General features: G+C 41.6%; 1 long non-coding RNA gene across 1 annotated transcript; it reads right to left on the minus strand.

Moving 5' to 3' along the window:
- Positions 1-317: 317 nt before the first annotated feature.
- Positions 318-8,772, minus strand: LOC122235116. The gene is made up of 3 exons (XR_006213246.1): positions 8,505-8,772; positions 1,111-1,185; positions 318-802 (listed from the first exon to the last, which is right to left on the minus strand). It is a non-coding gene; the product is annotated as an uncharacterized LOC122235116 (long non-coding RNA).
- Positions 8,773-15,268: the final 6,496 nt, after the last annotated feature.

Below are 15,268 nucleotides of genomic sequence, written 5' to 3' on the forward strand. Positions count from 1 at the left end.
CAGGGACACCACAGACAAATTAGCCACCTCAGGACTCTACCCAGTGAGGGGTCTGAGGTGGAAGGTTTGAATGTACAGAGTTACATTAGAACTTAATGAGCTCTTTCCACATGGGGTGGAGCCTTGGAAAACAGATGTCACAAACCCTCCTTAAATTGTCAAACATTTTCCCAGCATTTCCCTCCTATCATAGCTGATTATCAATGTAGACACATACTCTCTCTCACACACACACACACACACACACACACACATCTTGATAGGTTACTAGGAACAGCAGAAAAATGTCTGACAGTTTAATGAGATTTGGGTGAAAGAAAATTCTGTATTTTAATGTTTTCTAGGCAATAGAAATAATTCATCAAAGTTCCTGAGACTCATTCAGCGTGGCTATGTTTCTTAAAATACTTCCATGAATTTTGAAGAACAAATACGATTATCGGGCACTAAAAAGGTTGTAGTCTAATAGATCAGCCACTTCGCCTCCATTCACTCAGCTCAGGGTTCATTCAGCTGGGTCTTCCTGGGAGCTGCCCACTCACTGAGCACTGTGCCCCATGGCTGGCAGTCCTCCATGGAGGTGCTGTTTTCTCCACACACAAGGCTGGCTTTCCAGTACAATCAGATGACAGCAGGCAGCCAACAGAGTGGTGATTGTAGCATGTCCTATCAAAAGACACCTGAAGAAGCGTGGATCAACTCACTGATGTTGTGCAGTGTTGGGAACAAGCTCTTGACAGAGACAGTGCTTAAGTAGGATGAGTTCCTAGTCACGGACTGGACACATCCATTCGCAGGGGATCTTAGAGAAAAAACACTGGATAAGTAAATTGTTGTAATTTCTAAGGTCATCCCAAATACTGAGACTCTAGGATTCTGAAGGGAAGAAAGAAATAAAGTGTTCTGCAATGCGACTTGTTTTGAGCCCTGAATCCAATGAGCCTGAGGGATACGAAGAGCAACTCCCAATGTGTGCATGGCACACGTGTTCGAGAAATATCTTTCACGTATATTTGAGGATGTGATACAATTGAAACATGAAATAGGCATTAAAATAAGTTTGGCATTTCAGAGGAGGTTCAAGATCAAAGGCTGAAGAATTATCCTCACCCAGTCAGCTCATAAATTTCCGAGCTAGGGTAGCTCATTGGGCTCTGGATCCTGTGATCTTCCTGTTGACTTCTCCTGGAGCGATTAGAAAGGCGAAACATCAATAGACATAATGACAAACTGGACATGGGTGACCACTGAGAGGGATCAAAGACACCCCAAAGTTCTGAGCAGGTTTAAAAGGGAGAATGATCACAGCATTGATAGAAATAGGAAAGGCAGTAGAGGAACTTGTTTCATTTGGAGATCGTTAATGTTTGGGTTAATTATATTTGAAGATGACTGTGGTCATTGGGAGAACAAAATCCAAAAAAAAAAACAATTATGAAGTAATAACGACTAACATTTAATACTCGCCGGAAAACTATTATGCTTTTAAAAAGCAGCTATCTGCTTGTTGCATGTTAACTCATTCAATGACCCTAAAAGTCCTATGAATAGGCACTATTAATGGGGAAACTGAGACAGAGAGGTTAAACAACTGTGATCTGAGCCGACACAGCTAATTAATGGAAGACCAGGAATTGAACACAGGAGTCTGGCTCCAGAGTCCACACTTTTAGTCGTTACACTCTGCTGGAAGGAGATTTGGAAGAAATCTATAGGCACCCAGATTAGGGGTCCCCACTCCTAGGTAAGTAAGGGAAGGCTTTTCAGAAACAATGAAGCTTGAGTGGGAAAAGCTAAACTACTTTTCACATACTGGTATATAATCTCTCTTGACCATTGAATTTTTTTCTCATAGAAAAATAAGATGAAAGAAAAGAAAGATAAAAAACTAGCTCTGTATAAGTGTGTGCCAGAGTTCAGGTCCCAGGAGATTCTCTTGGTAGTTGTGTTAATTTTTTTCTGTTTACAGGACTGGTTTGATTATTTTGGGCTTATAGACCAATCATTTCAACCCAGTAACACAACAATCCTGTGTGTTTGTTCTTTTCATCTTTCAAATTAGTTTTCTAACAGCACAGAAATTGTATTTAATAGAACGAAACCATCAGCAAAGACACAAGCAAAGCTGTGGTTGTGTTTGCAGACTCAATCTGGTCTAAAGAACAAGAATATCCCAGTGTCATTTATGGAACCCATATTCAGCCCAGAACTATGTACAGGAAAATTCTTAATGATGTCTGCTGAGGATGATGTACTGAGGCATTTGCTACAAAAATGTGTAACAGTGACTTACAATAGGGAGAGTTGGATTGAGGCAGAGTTATGTGGATGGAACCTTCCTGAAGGCATGGTGGGAAACATCTTTGGGATATAATACTTGGACAAGGAGTTGATTTATTAGTATTGGAAGTGTACATGGGAGAAAGGAAGTGAGAGGTTATGAGAGAATGACCCTCCTGTAATGGTGGGTGGGAAAATTCTTGCAGTGTGTATGACAGCATTGCTGTGTAGTGAAGGCCTTTGGATTTCCTGGGTCTGCACTGTCCAACATGGTAGTCACTGGCCATATGTGGCTATTGAGCACGTGAAATGTGGCTAGTCTGAACGGAGATGTGCTGCAACTGTAAAACACAAACTGGATTGCAGACTTAGTTTGAAAAAATAATGCAAAACATCTCATTGGTACTTAATACTTGATGGCATATTCAAATGGCAAAAATGTTGATATATTGATGTAAGTAAAACACATTTTATTGCAGTTTTTTAAGGGTTAAAATTAATTTTTACCCATGTCTCTTTACCTTTTTTAATGTGGCAACTAGAAAATTTGAAAATCATATGTGGCTCCCATTATATTCCTGTTGGGCAGCACCATCTTGAACTTTTCAGTGCATTGGACACATGCCTGCTGGAATGCAGAAGTCGAGCTTAGCAGTTGATTTGAGAATATATGGGGCTGACGACCCAGGTGGGGAGGTCATTGGGATTCAAAGAATGTATGGCAGCACTTCTCCCTGACTGCAGAAAATCCATCCCGGGGGGGAAACAAGTTAGGAAAAGGTTTTGCATTCATGGGAGGAGAAGTATTTTGTATCTAGCTACAGCAGGGCAAAAAGAGTCAATGGTTAGCCTCATGGAAGCCAGAAGTCTGAGAAGGAACCAGGGGTCAAGAAACAAGATGTCTAAGAAACAAGTTGGTATTTTAGAGACCAAGACTTGGATGGTTTTCTTCAATACAACACCTGCTCCTTGAAAAGTTATCTAGCTGGACACTGCTTGTACTTTCTGCCTTCAATTCTTTTATGCTCTTCCTTTGTAAATGTTTTTCTTAACTTCATTGGGCCTCGTGTTTGCCCTGGGAACACAGAGAAATTTTGCACGAGCTTAGCCAGGCTTTTAAAGGGAGCATGGCATGACTCCAAGAAACAGACGTGCTGATATGTACTAGGGAATTTTGTAAATGTTTAGTAGGATGAGACTTCCAAGACACCAGGGACTGTGTCTTTATTGTTTCCTGAACCCTTGGCACTAAGCAAAGTGCTGGAACATAGTAGGTATCCAACAGTTGTTTGATGAATGAATTAACGACTCAAGAGTAAAGTGATACTCGAGAGGGTGTAGTGAGATCAGCTGCCTTTCCCTGTACAAGGCTACTTGGCGTAATTCTTGAAGGATTTTGCCTTGGTGGAATTCTTAGAGAAATCAAAGCACATTGTGAAGTGAAAACTGGATCTTCCACAAGTAATGCTACAAGCAAGTCTAATAAAACAACAATCATAGCTACCATCAGTGGAGGAGTTCTCATGAGCCAGGGCTAAGAGCTTTACACGTATTATCCCATTATGTCTACATCAAAGAATTAACTATGGTCTCTGTAACATTAAATCTCATTTTATAGATGAGGCAACTGGGATGTAAAAAAGTCAGAGAATCAGCCAAAAATTTACAGAGTTAGCAAGGGTGGGGCTGGAATTGGAATTCAGACAGTCTGACTCCATTCTCCTAATCATTATGCCATAATTGTATTTCAATTAAGTATCATCCATAAATGGAAATATGAGGCACCATGTCTCTTTTCGTTGAAGGCGTTGCTCTTTGTGTGGGTGACTGTGTGTACAGGTAACTGTGAACATGAATGCTATTTCTAGGAGACAGGACGTGTCTTTCTTTTAGTCCATCATAGTAAGGTCTGAGTATTTGATTGGGTTCGGCGGTTGGAATATATTTTTTCACAAATGTATCTATTTGTTTTAATCACATTAAATATTAGATACTTTATTATGTTTGTATACATAATTGTTTGGTACGCTGAGACCTTTTAGATTATCAAATTCTGTAACCAGAGCTAACATTCCTGGCTCCAAATTATTGATTTACTCTCACTACCACCAGATGCACGGACACACACACGTGAATGCACACATCCTTAAGTTCAAAGAGCTTTCTCAGGACGACATACCTTACACCTACAACCAGTCATCCAGAAATGTGTCAAACCTATTCAAATATCAACAAAATAGAGACACTAGACTGCCTTTATCTTTCACTGTTTTGTTGTTGTTGTTGATGTTATATGCAAAACCCTTTCAGTGCTACATGTTTATTTTAAAAAGGTGTGAAAACAACTTTAAGGTCAAGAAAGGAGTATAGGTAAGTAAATTACGGTACATCCATAAGATAGCACATTGCACACTTTAAAAATTTTAAGTACAAAGAGGTTGTTGATGAGTACAAAGAAGTCATGATCAAAAGTTAAGTGAAAAAAGGCGTAGTAATATTTGAATGAGAATGTCCATTCTGGGCGCCCCTGGGTAGCTCAGTCAGTTAAGTGCTCAACTCTTAATCTCAGCTCAGGTCTTGATCTCAGGGTCCTGAGTTCAAGCCCTATGTTGGGCTCTGTGCTTGGTGTGAAGCCGACTTAAAAAAAAGAAAAACAAAGAGTACTCATTCTGTATAGCAGTATGTAGAAGAAAGGACATATACCAAAGTACTAATATTATATTTATCTCGATGGTGGAATTAGAAGTCTCTTCTCTCTGTATGCATTTATACTTCACAAATTTTCTACTCTACGCTCACATACATGTTTATATACATATGCATGTATATATATATACATACAGTCACGTATATAATTTTTATGATTACAAAACAATGTGGACAAGGCTCTCTGTCTGCTTTAGATGGTGTGATCTGACAAGGCCATTCTGAAAAAGTGACATTTGCATTGAAATTACATGGAGGAAAATGTCCCAGTCATCAAAAGAACATTCCAGATAGAAAAAGAGCAAACCCAAAGGTCTTGTTCAGCAAAGACCAATATGTTGATGAGGTGACTGGACCACAGGGGCTGAGTGGGAAAGTGGCGTGAGAGGAGCATGCAGAGGCTGGAAGGCCGGACCATGCAGGCATCAGGAGAGCCTCATGGCTGACGGGACGTTTGAGAGCAGGCATGTTGCTGATATTAGTGTTTTAAAGACTTCTCCAAAATGAAGTGAATGGAATTTCCAGCAGTAATTCCACCCTTTCCAAGAGAAGTGTAACGATCATGCTTACGGAGGGTATGCTGTCTAATGTGGAGCCAAAGATAAACTCTAGCATGTTCTAGCACTAATCCTATGTTTAGCCATTGTCTCAGAAGCAAAAGTAAAACGTATGAAGGACACATACAATCAAGCTAAAGGGTAGTTACACATACACACACACACACACACACACACACACACAAGGAGTTGATAATAGCACAAACATTTATCCGTGACTTTTGGCTAGCAGGTTTCTCATTATGCATTTGGGTTACTCTGTAAAGGCAGAGCCATTGATCCAAGTTTGTGCTGGGTTCAGAAGCACAGTACTGAGATCAAAACCCCCCAAAAGAGGGAAACACATCTTTGGGTCTCACCTACCCTACAAGACTTCTAAAAGTAAATGTTGTAAGTGTAAACATTATGGTAATCAGATAAATTATTTAGACAAAGATAGAGTCCTGGGGGACAGACTGAACATGGGATTGTCTGTGTTGATCTTTGGGCAACATGGAAAGGAGAACTCTGCCTAAGTCCTGAGAGAAGGAGATGAGGAAGCAAAGACTACAAAGTCCAAGGGAGAGATTCGAGAAGACATGAAGAAGGGGGTCCAAGGGCAGGACCAAGGTCAGAGAGCAGGGAAGACAGATCTAGGCTGTCTGGGGAGTGGAGTGAGGAGAGATGCCCGGGGATGGGATTCACACCACACACATGGACAAAAAGGGGTCTGTGGTGGGGGCCCATGATGGAGCTGATTTGGAGAGGAGGACGATTAATAATATAGTAGAATTAAGTTCATAGTTCATTCATGGAGCAAAGGAGGGACTTAAGAGCTCGGTCAGGCTGTATCTTATGTCCACATGCCCTTAAGACCTTCATTCACTGTGTTTTAGGTAAACAGTGTGCAATAAATATTCTTTAATTTGAATTGGTGAAAAGGCCATAGACTGAGAGCCAGCACTTCTCCAAGGCTTTAAACTAGATCTCAAGAAGCCCAAAGGCACCTCAGAGGTCCCCCCCAGAGAGGGCAGTGTAAGTAATAAGACAGAGCCCTGAACTTCTCCCCGACCTAAGTCAGGCAGCCCTGCTCTTCTCAGAGTTACATGCAGAAATATCACAGAAGATATGGAAATGGGGTTCTAATTGGAAACAGCATTTGAAAGCCACTGTATTGATGAACATAAGGGAAGGGAAGCAAAAATAATATAAAAACAGGGAGGGGGACAAAACATAAGAGACTCTTAAATATGGAGAACAAACAGAGGGTTACTGGAAGGGTTGTGGGAGGGGAGATGGGCTAAATGGGTAAGGGGCGTTAAGGAATCTACTCCTAAAATCAGTGTTGCACTATATGCTAACTAACTTGGATGTAAATTGAAAAATTAAATTCAATAAAAATTTTTTAAAAAAAGAAAGAAAGAAAGCCGCTGTATTAAGGAAGGGAGGAATACCTCCTGTTATCCCCTTCCTTAGCCAAGACATTTGGGAGCTAGCAAAAAGCAAGACATGATTCCTAGGGAGGTGCTTCAGATGCAGCCTAAATATAGAAGATCGATGTCCTGGGGAAGAGCAGTGTCCTCCCAGTAATCACCTTGGTCACCAACCAGTCAGTGTGGGTCTCCTGGGGAGCTGGGGTGACCACAGGAAGTGATGTCTCCTATGGTGTAGCCAAAGGAATCCTCATGCCATTTTCTCCATTCTCTTCTGTTCCAACATTGGCTATCATAGACATATCCAAAATTCGTGAAGTGAAATTCCCATCTGGCAGCTGCTCACAACAAAGATCGACCAGAAGCTTCTGTGTCTCAGGAAGTTCTCTGGGCAAGCCCTATATTTGGTTGAGTTTCTTTACCTTGTGCTTTGTGATGTTTCTTATAAAGATTTAGGGAGCAATGGAGAGGAACCATCTGACTTGATTGTTTTTAGGTGCTTAAAGATGGGGAATGAGGGTGTCAAGCTTTTCATGTAGCAGAAAAGATCCCTTGACTCTAGAATTACTTTAATTAAAACATCATGATCAGTGATGCTCTCTCAATGCATAACATTCTCAAGAATGGTAGAAAAATGAAACAAATCCACAGTTAATATCCTGGCAAATTGTCGTCACTTTTGTGTACCTTTTTTCCAAACTCCAATATAATAACAGTTCTGGACTTTTAATTTTTATTTTATGTTTAAGTGACAAAGAAATTGTCAAGTGGTACTTCATCACAGTTTTCTCACGTCTTGTTAGAAATATAAATTGCTGGAGGGGGGAGTGCTATAATTTTAGACCAGAAAATACATGCCAGATGTCTTATATGAAGCTGACCTGCCCTAGGATATATGCCTTAGCCATTAGGAGGTGTCCTAAATATTACCGCAAAGCCCTTAGAATGATGTGTCTGAACCCTCACTTATACTTAACTGTTGTCATGTTGCTTTGTCTCTCTGTCTCATGCTCTTACACCCATTGATGTAAAGGAAGCACCAATTAGATAACACTCCATTATTAGACAACCAAGCACAAGCCAGCTGAGGCAGGAGACCCGCCTTCTCGCCCAGAAACAATGTAAAAGCCTGCCTGGCTGAGGGTCCCTGGGCCTCACTCCTGCTTTGCTTTTGATATTCTCCAGCATGCACTATAAACATGTCTCAGGCAGTCCTGTTCAGTTTGTTTATTCAAAGTATATTGTCCAGTGTAAAGAGAAGGGAAATCTAGCAGGACTCTGGAGATGACAGCAGGGAGAGAGAGAGAAAGAGGCAAAAAGGAAAGGAAAAAAAAAAAGGCAAAATGGGGAAAACAGGAAACAGACCAGTGAGAAAGAGTCAAAAATGCCGAGAGTCAGGAAGTAGGGTCTCTAAATGCTCTAATCTCCACTGTGCACCTGGTGTGTGGAGTGGTTTGTGCAAATCCAGGGGGTTTCTGTGCACCCAGGTACCACCTGTTAAATAAGGGCTCATCCTCATTTACAAGAGATATGGATACTGTTTACTTACTCTTCTCCTGCATGACTGACTCCTTTTCCTCCTTAGGGTTTCAGTCTTCAAGCCTCCTCCTAATCCTGACCTCCCCAGCTAAAACGAAGCACATGCCAGGCCCATTACTCTCTGTTTACATCCTGTGTAGATCTGATCTGTAATGGTTTTGTAACAGTTTGTTGTGTTGTGGCTGTTTTTCTGGCCTCTCTCCCCAGAGGCTGTAAACCCCAAGAAAATGGGAATACTCTTCTCTTATCACTACCCGATCGCTGGGTATTTAGCACATGCCTGCCTGTAAGAGATATCCAAAAAAAGTTATTAATTGAGTAAGTAGCTAAATCAATGAATGAGTCTACCAGACAGTGTAGATAGCATGTGAAAGGAATGGGAATTCAATAAAGTGTCCTGGTCACTGAAGAGATATCTATTTGGGGAGACTTTCAAAAGTATATAACCAAGCATGAAGCTGAAGTCATAGCAACTGGTAAATACTTAAGTAAAATAAAATCTGTGCAAAGTCAGGAATCCCAGGGATTATATTTCAAAGAACTTCTAGTATATTGATTCCATAGAAAGTTTTTTTTAATGTTTATTTACTTTTGAGAGAGAGAGAGAGAGAGAGAGAGAGAGACAGAGAGAGAGAGAGAGAGAGAAAGTGGGGGAGGGGCAGAGAGAGATAGAGAAACAGAATCCGAAGCAGGCTTCAGGCTCCAAGCTATCAGCACAGAGTCCAATGTGGGGCTAGAACTTACCAACCGCGAGATCATGACCTGAGCGGAAGTTGGACACCTAACCAACTGAGCCAACTAGGCGCCCCCAGAAATGTTTTTAATATTATATTATATTATTTTGAATTTTAAGAAATTGGGATCTTCTCATTGCTATGACATCATTCCTAACACACCCACTAACCTGATGCCATTTTGTAGGATAAATCCAGCAGAATGTTGCAATTCTGGGGGAGGCTACAAAAAGGCTTCTCTCTATCCCTTTACAAATATACAATTAACAAAGAGTTAATTATTCTCAGGGAGTAGCGCATTTCTTCCACCTTGCCAATTAGGAGACAGCCATTTGTAACAGAAAAAGAGGAAATGGTGTATGGGCGAGGAGGAAATTTGGAAAGGAAATGTGACTGGAGAAATCATTTTGAAAGATGAAATGAAGAACACAAAGGAAAAGAAAAATTAAAACTTGGAGGTGAAGTTATAGACTGGCAAACAGCATGCTTACTAGATCCTTCTGGTGGGTCAAAGGTCATGGGACTCAGCCTTCACCCAGAAGCAGTCACGTCTGGGGTCTTCTCCTTCCCCATCTGGAAAAAGGGAATAGTAAAATCTTAAAAGGGCAATTGTGAGATGCAGTAAGGTCATGCACATGAATGACCACCTCTAGCTCAGTTAATCTCAGTTTCCTCCAGTTTCTCCCCAACTTACCAGACTCACAGCCACAGAAAGTCAGGCAACAACTCCTCCTCTGCACAGAAATAAACACTGTTGACTCCAATGTTTGGGCTTGCACTAGAAATCCCAAACTCTTTTTATTCCATTCCTTGAAATCACAGGCCTTTTTTATGTGAGCGATTATGCTTTCCAACTTCATTAGACCCACTGTTGAAGATCGTTCCCTCTTGATTATTGTGATCCTTAAAAATCGTCAGGTTGTAATTTTCATTATTTAGTTATTCTTTACCTTACGTAATACAATAAAGTAGGCTGAACCTATATTGAGCCATGTAAGTATGTACGTGTATGTGTATGTATGTATGTATGTATGTGTGTATGTATACTTTTATATTCTAAGCCCTACCTGCCAACTTGTTTCCTTGCCAAGAACAGCTAATCCTGGCTACTTGGGGATTGGAGATGTGGAGTCCACATATTTCTGGAGTCCAAAGATTCTAATTACTTGAGATAGTGTAGTGCAGCATGCATCAGGGGTGCAGAGTATTTGGTCTGATTTCCCAGACTGACATACCAGAGCGTTTCCTGATGACACAATCAAGCACTCAAGGATTAGGTACGTAAGGCAAGACTCTTCTGAGCCTTGATGGATGGTGTACGTGTGACCATAGCATGTTGATATTGCCAAACGTTCAGTTCTTAGGCCGCATTAATAAAGATCTTCGGTTCAAAACAAGACAGGTGTTAATCCCCAAGGCATTTGGCAGGGGTCAGGCCACTCTCTTCAGATGCCACCTCTTAAAAGACAGTGGGGAAAGAGTGGTTTTACCACGGTGGTCAGGATCTTCACAACTAGCCCCTGAGGAATGATAAAGGAAGCTGGGGGTGCTTCTCGTGAGCGAAAGAGAACTGAATGAAGGAAATGTTGGCATGCACTTCAAATATTTGACAGACAGTTTGAAGGAAGAGGGACTAGCTTCATCCTGCCTGTTTAACAAAAGCAACACCAGCCCCAACGTGCAGGAGCTACGATAAGCTAAAGTAAGATTTGCATTTTTGTAAGGGGAAGGGATTTTCTAGCAGCTAGACCTGTCTGAGAATTAAGTGATAGTGAGTTTTCTGCCGCTGAAAGCATCCAAGGTGGAATGGGGCTCAACGAACAGGTGCCTGGGATATCAGATTTTGTCATGGATGTTCCTGCGGAGCACAAAAGGAGAGTCAGGGAAGCCTTTCCCTACTAATTCCTGTCTGGAGCAGAGGTCCCAGAGGTCCCAGAGAGAGGTCCCAGAGAGAGAGAGAGAGAGAGAGAAGAAAGGACAGAATCTTAGAGCCCCTAATACCTGTGGTTGAACCCCGAGTGTTGCCTGTGTAACACTCAAGCCACTGAGATCTTTTCATTTCTTGATCATGACAGGCTCATTCCAGCCACAGGGCCTTTGCATTGCCTTGACACTGGCTATGCCTGGTATGCTCTGGCCTGTTATCTCTCTGCCTGGTATGCTCTTCTTTTCATCAAATTATTCGGGTCTCAGCTCAAAGTCATCTCTTTACAGAGGTTGTCCTCTCTAGCTAAAGTATTCATTCACTCATTTCCTAATACTCTTTATCTCAAGATTTAATTTAATGTTTATCACTGTCTTTAATTTTCTTCTTCATTTGCTCACGTATTTTTATCTTCCCCACTTAACGTAAGCTCCACCATAACAGGACTTTGTCTTAGTCACCATAATTTTCAGTGCTTAGAGCTGAGTTGGCTGAAATAAGTTCCCCTGAATGTAACTTTCAAGCAAAATAATGACGCTAGCATTCAGCAAAAATGACGTTTAGTTAGATAATTCACTCCTTAGTTATATATGAAGTATTCCGTTTTTGATATGCTTTTGCTAAGTAACTCCAACTCTCTCTCTCTTACTCAAGAAAGCATCGTGACAAAATGCATGCCTCTATCAATGCATCCATACCCTGTCTCATTCTCCGATCTCAGTGGATTGGGCTGTGAGTCAGTACCTGACCCAAGACTGGCCAGTTAGAGAACTTCCCAGGAATTGTTGCAACTGGAATGCAGAAAGGATATGTAGACTATGTATGATCATAGAAAGTATGGCATATAAAGCTCAGAATTTGGTGCCCTTATCCCCACCCTGTTGGAATCTAATCTGGCGTAGAGGGGAATGAGTTGGCCCTCAGAGAAACAGAGACAAGAGATGTACAGCTCAAATCACAAGTCCATTGGACCCTGAGGCCATGTCCAGACTGTGGTTATGTGAGATTTCCCCAGTATTCTTCTCATAAATATCCTGTTTTGCCTAAATCAATTCAAGTAGCTTGTAACATGAGTCATAAAGAGAGTGCAGTTCAATATAGAAGTCAACTGAGTGAGTGATATACAAATAACCTGATGTGTGGACACACAGTAGGCACTCAGTAGTATCCACTGACTTCTTTAATAAATGAAAAATAGTGCTTATGGTATATAAATAACACATGACAATGCAGTTGAAAGTAGCTGTGTCTGCCCCTTGAAATTTTTTTCTCATAAGTTATGTTCTCTCCCAATGGCAAGTAAACCATATGGCCCCTGAAATGGAGATGGGGGCCCAGCTTGAAACAAGACCCAACGTAACACGGGCCTTGGACAAGACCGAATGCTCGTAGAATGTATTTGGAGGAGATATTTGGCAGCTGAAGAGGCAAATTGGCATTTTCCAAAATGCAAACAACAGTAGAGAGGCCTCAGGCTAAAGTTTCAGAGTTTCCTTAGGGTCTCAGCAGTGCTGGATCTGAGAGTATGTTGTATATCCAAGGAGTTCTTGAGGAAACCACAGGCAGACCCTGACGTGGGGGAGCATGTCCTGAATGAGTATGAGCCAGAGCATTTGAAACAGAATGTACAGCAACATCCCACCCAATCGCAAGGGATGCCACCCCACACACAGAGGTTAAGAAAGCTGCCCAGATTGAGACACTGCATCCAACCGGGCCCCTCCCGGTAGGAGTCAGTGGAGACAGAACTGCATTTTGGGGAGCAACTTCATGCAATCACTTGGTAAGAGAACAAACTGAGCCGAGAAGCCAGATTTCCCCTCATGGGTGACATCATTAGGAGGCACATAACTCAACCTTGCAACACTTATTCAAGAGAGAACAGCTACATATGGTGGAGACCTTCATAGGAAAGTGAAAGGACCCAAGGGTTTAGTAAAGCCAGCTGTTTCCACTTCTGAAAATAAAATAACAAAATATAAAATGATACAAAGTTCAAAGTTTAACAAATACATCTAAAGCCACTTGAAGGCTCTGTATAGTGTGGGGTCTTTGTGGTGGGAATGGTGTTCTTGGTGTAGCGTTGCCTATATCGAGCCAATGGTATTTTGAGATAGCATGATGTGGTTAGAAGTGAACTAGGCTTGGGCGTTTGAAGATCTGTATTTAAGCGCTGGTTCTGCCCCTCACCACTTGGGTGAACTTGTAGAAGTTCTGACATCTCTCTGAACACCATGGAAAAAATAGGTTAGGAATTATATGTACCCTACCACCCAACAATAGAGAGATTGCTGATACAAGAAAATGCTTCTAGTAACTGCAAAATTCCGAAATATGAGTGTCAGTATAGGATCCTGAGCTTATGGGGGACGACGTGAACCCTAGAAGAGAGGAAGGACAGTGATAGAGAGTAGAAGACTATTGAAGATTCAGGAAAACCAGAAGTGGTAGAAATATGTTAGCCGCCAAGGTGTAGTCCTTTGTTTTGGCATGGAGGGAAAGGAAGTGATTGTAGTTTGAGCTAAATAACTTAGACGTTTTCTGGGAGGAGGAAGGCAAAGATAGAAGCTAATGGAGACAGGGCGGGATGAGGACTTGAACATGGGAGAAAGGAAGGGAGAGGAAGAGGAAAGAAGGAAAGGAATGTTAGCTTCCTACTGTGTGTTCCCTCTGTGTCCAAAGTTTCATGCTTTCCCTTGACTTAGATGCTCTTCCGTAACTTTCTCTGGCTCAGTCCTGTTCATCCTGAAAGACTTACTTCAAGTGTCTGTCTCCACATCTTGGAAGGCTGTTGCTGGTTCCTCTAGACTTTCAGATGGCCTGGTATTATTTATGTTGAAATGGAACTAACTCTGCCTCTTCCTTTCCTCAACTGATGCTGAAGGAGAAGCAGGTATGGTCGGAGATGCCTGTGGGGTCACGAGGCATCTTACCATCCTTTTAAAGTAATGCCCCTTTCTCCCCATCCTGCCACTCAAATGCAAGCTCCTGGTTTACGTGTCTATTGGCCTTGACCCCTTTTGCCTGTTCCTTGATTAGCCCTTAATCCTTAAGCCCAGCACTGCAGTATCTGACTGGCATATTTCATAGGCAACTCACCTAATGTCCCTGTGGGAGCCCATCTTGCTGATATTGTCACTGACAGATTTACTTCCAGTGTGATTGTTGTAAGAATTTGTTTAACAGAATGAATGATCAACCCTGAGTAAAGGGATTATGAAAACCTTAATAGCATTGTACCAATGTGGTTGTTAATGAAATACAGTTGGCTGCTCCCGCCATTTGGCACCAGCCGACCCAACACTGTCAACATCACAATACGATATTTGTTCCCAATTATTTTACAGCAACAACTGAAATACAATATGGTATTAATCATATTTATTATAAGTATCAATTTGAGAAATTTCTGACATGCCAGAAGATGAATAGGTTTATTATGAAAAGCAATTCTGTTTGGTGCATGCTGACTGCTGCAGTGTAATAAATAGCCTCTGTAGGAAATTTTTTTTTAAAGAAGTAAAGTGAAAAACCATAGTGAAAGCAAAAGCAAAGCCTCGAGTCCCTTCACATGCTTGGTGTTTCTAAGGGCCAAGCACAACCTTGTGCCTTTAGGATTCCAGCAAGTTAAAAATAAGTCAGTAGAATATTCCAGACCCTCAGGAAAGAGAACAAGGATGGTTTCCTGACTAGACCCAAAGGAAAAGGTACTACAGAAGGGAAGCAAATGACCTCTTCTGAAAATGCATTACCCTCCAACATATGGCTCCTCTGACAACACTACCTTAAATTAAGCATGCACTTCTTCAGCGAACGCAATTATGCTATCACCTCTGTCCAGAAAACTCGCCCGACCTACATACAGGGCTCATTTATTTACTTCCTTCGGGTGCCTTTTCAACTATCTCTTCAGAAAGATCTTCCTGACAATCCCACTTTAGCAACACACCCCCAAATTATGTAGTCTTCTTTGTAATAACTCTTTAACTCTACCTGTGTTTGCTTCTTATAATCTTCCCCACTCTCACTAGGCTGTAAACCAGGTGAGACTGGCACATCCATTTTGTTCACTGCCCTGAACAGGCATGCCTGGAGTATGGCAGCCACAAATATTCG

This window comes from Panthera tigris, chromosome F2 (assembly GCF_018350195.1).
Source record: "Panthera tigris isolate Pti1 chromosome F2, P.tigris_Pti1_mat1.1, whole genome shotgun sequence".
In the NCBI taxonomy this organism is placed as follows: Eukaryota; Metazoa; Chordata; class Mammalia; order Carnivora; family Felidae; genus Panthera; species Panthera tigris.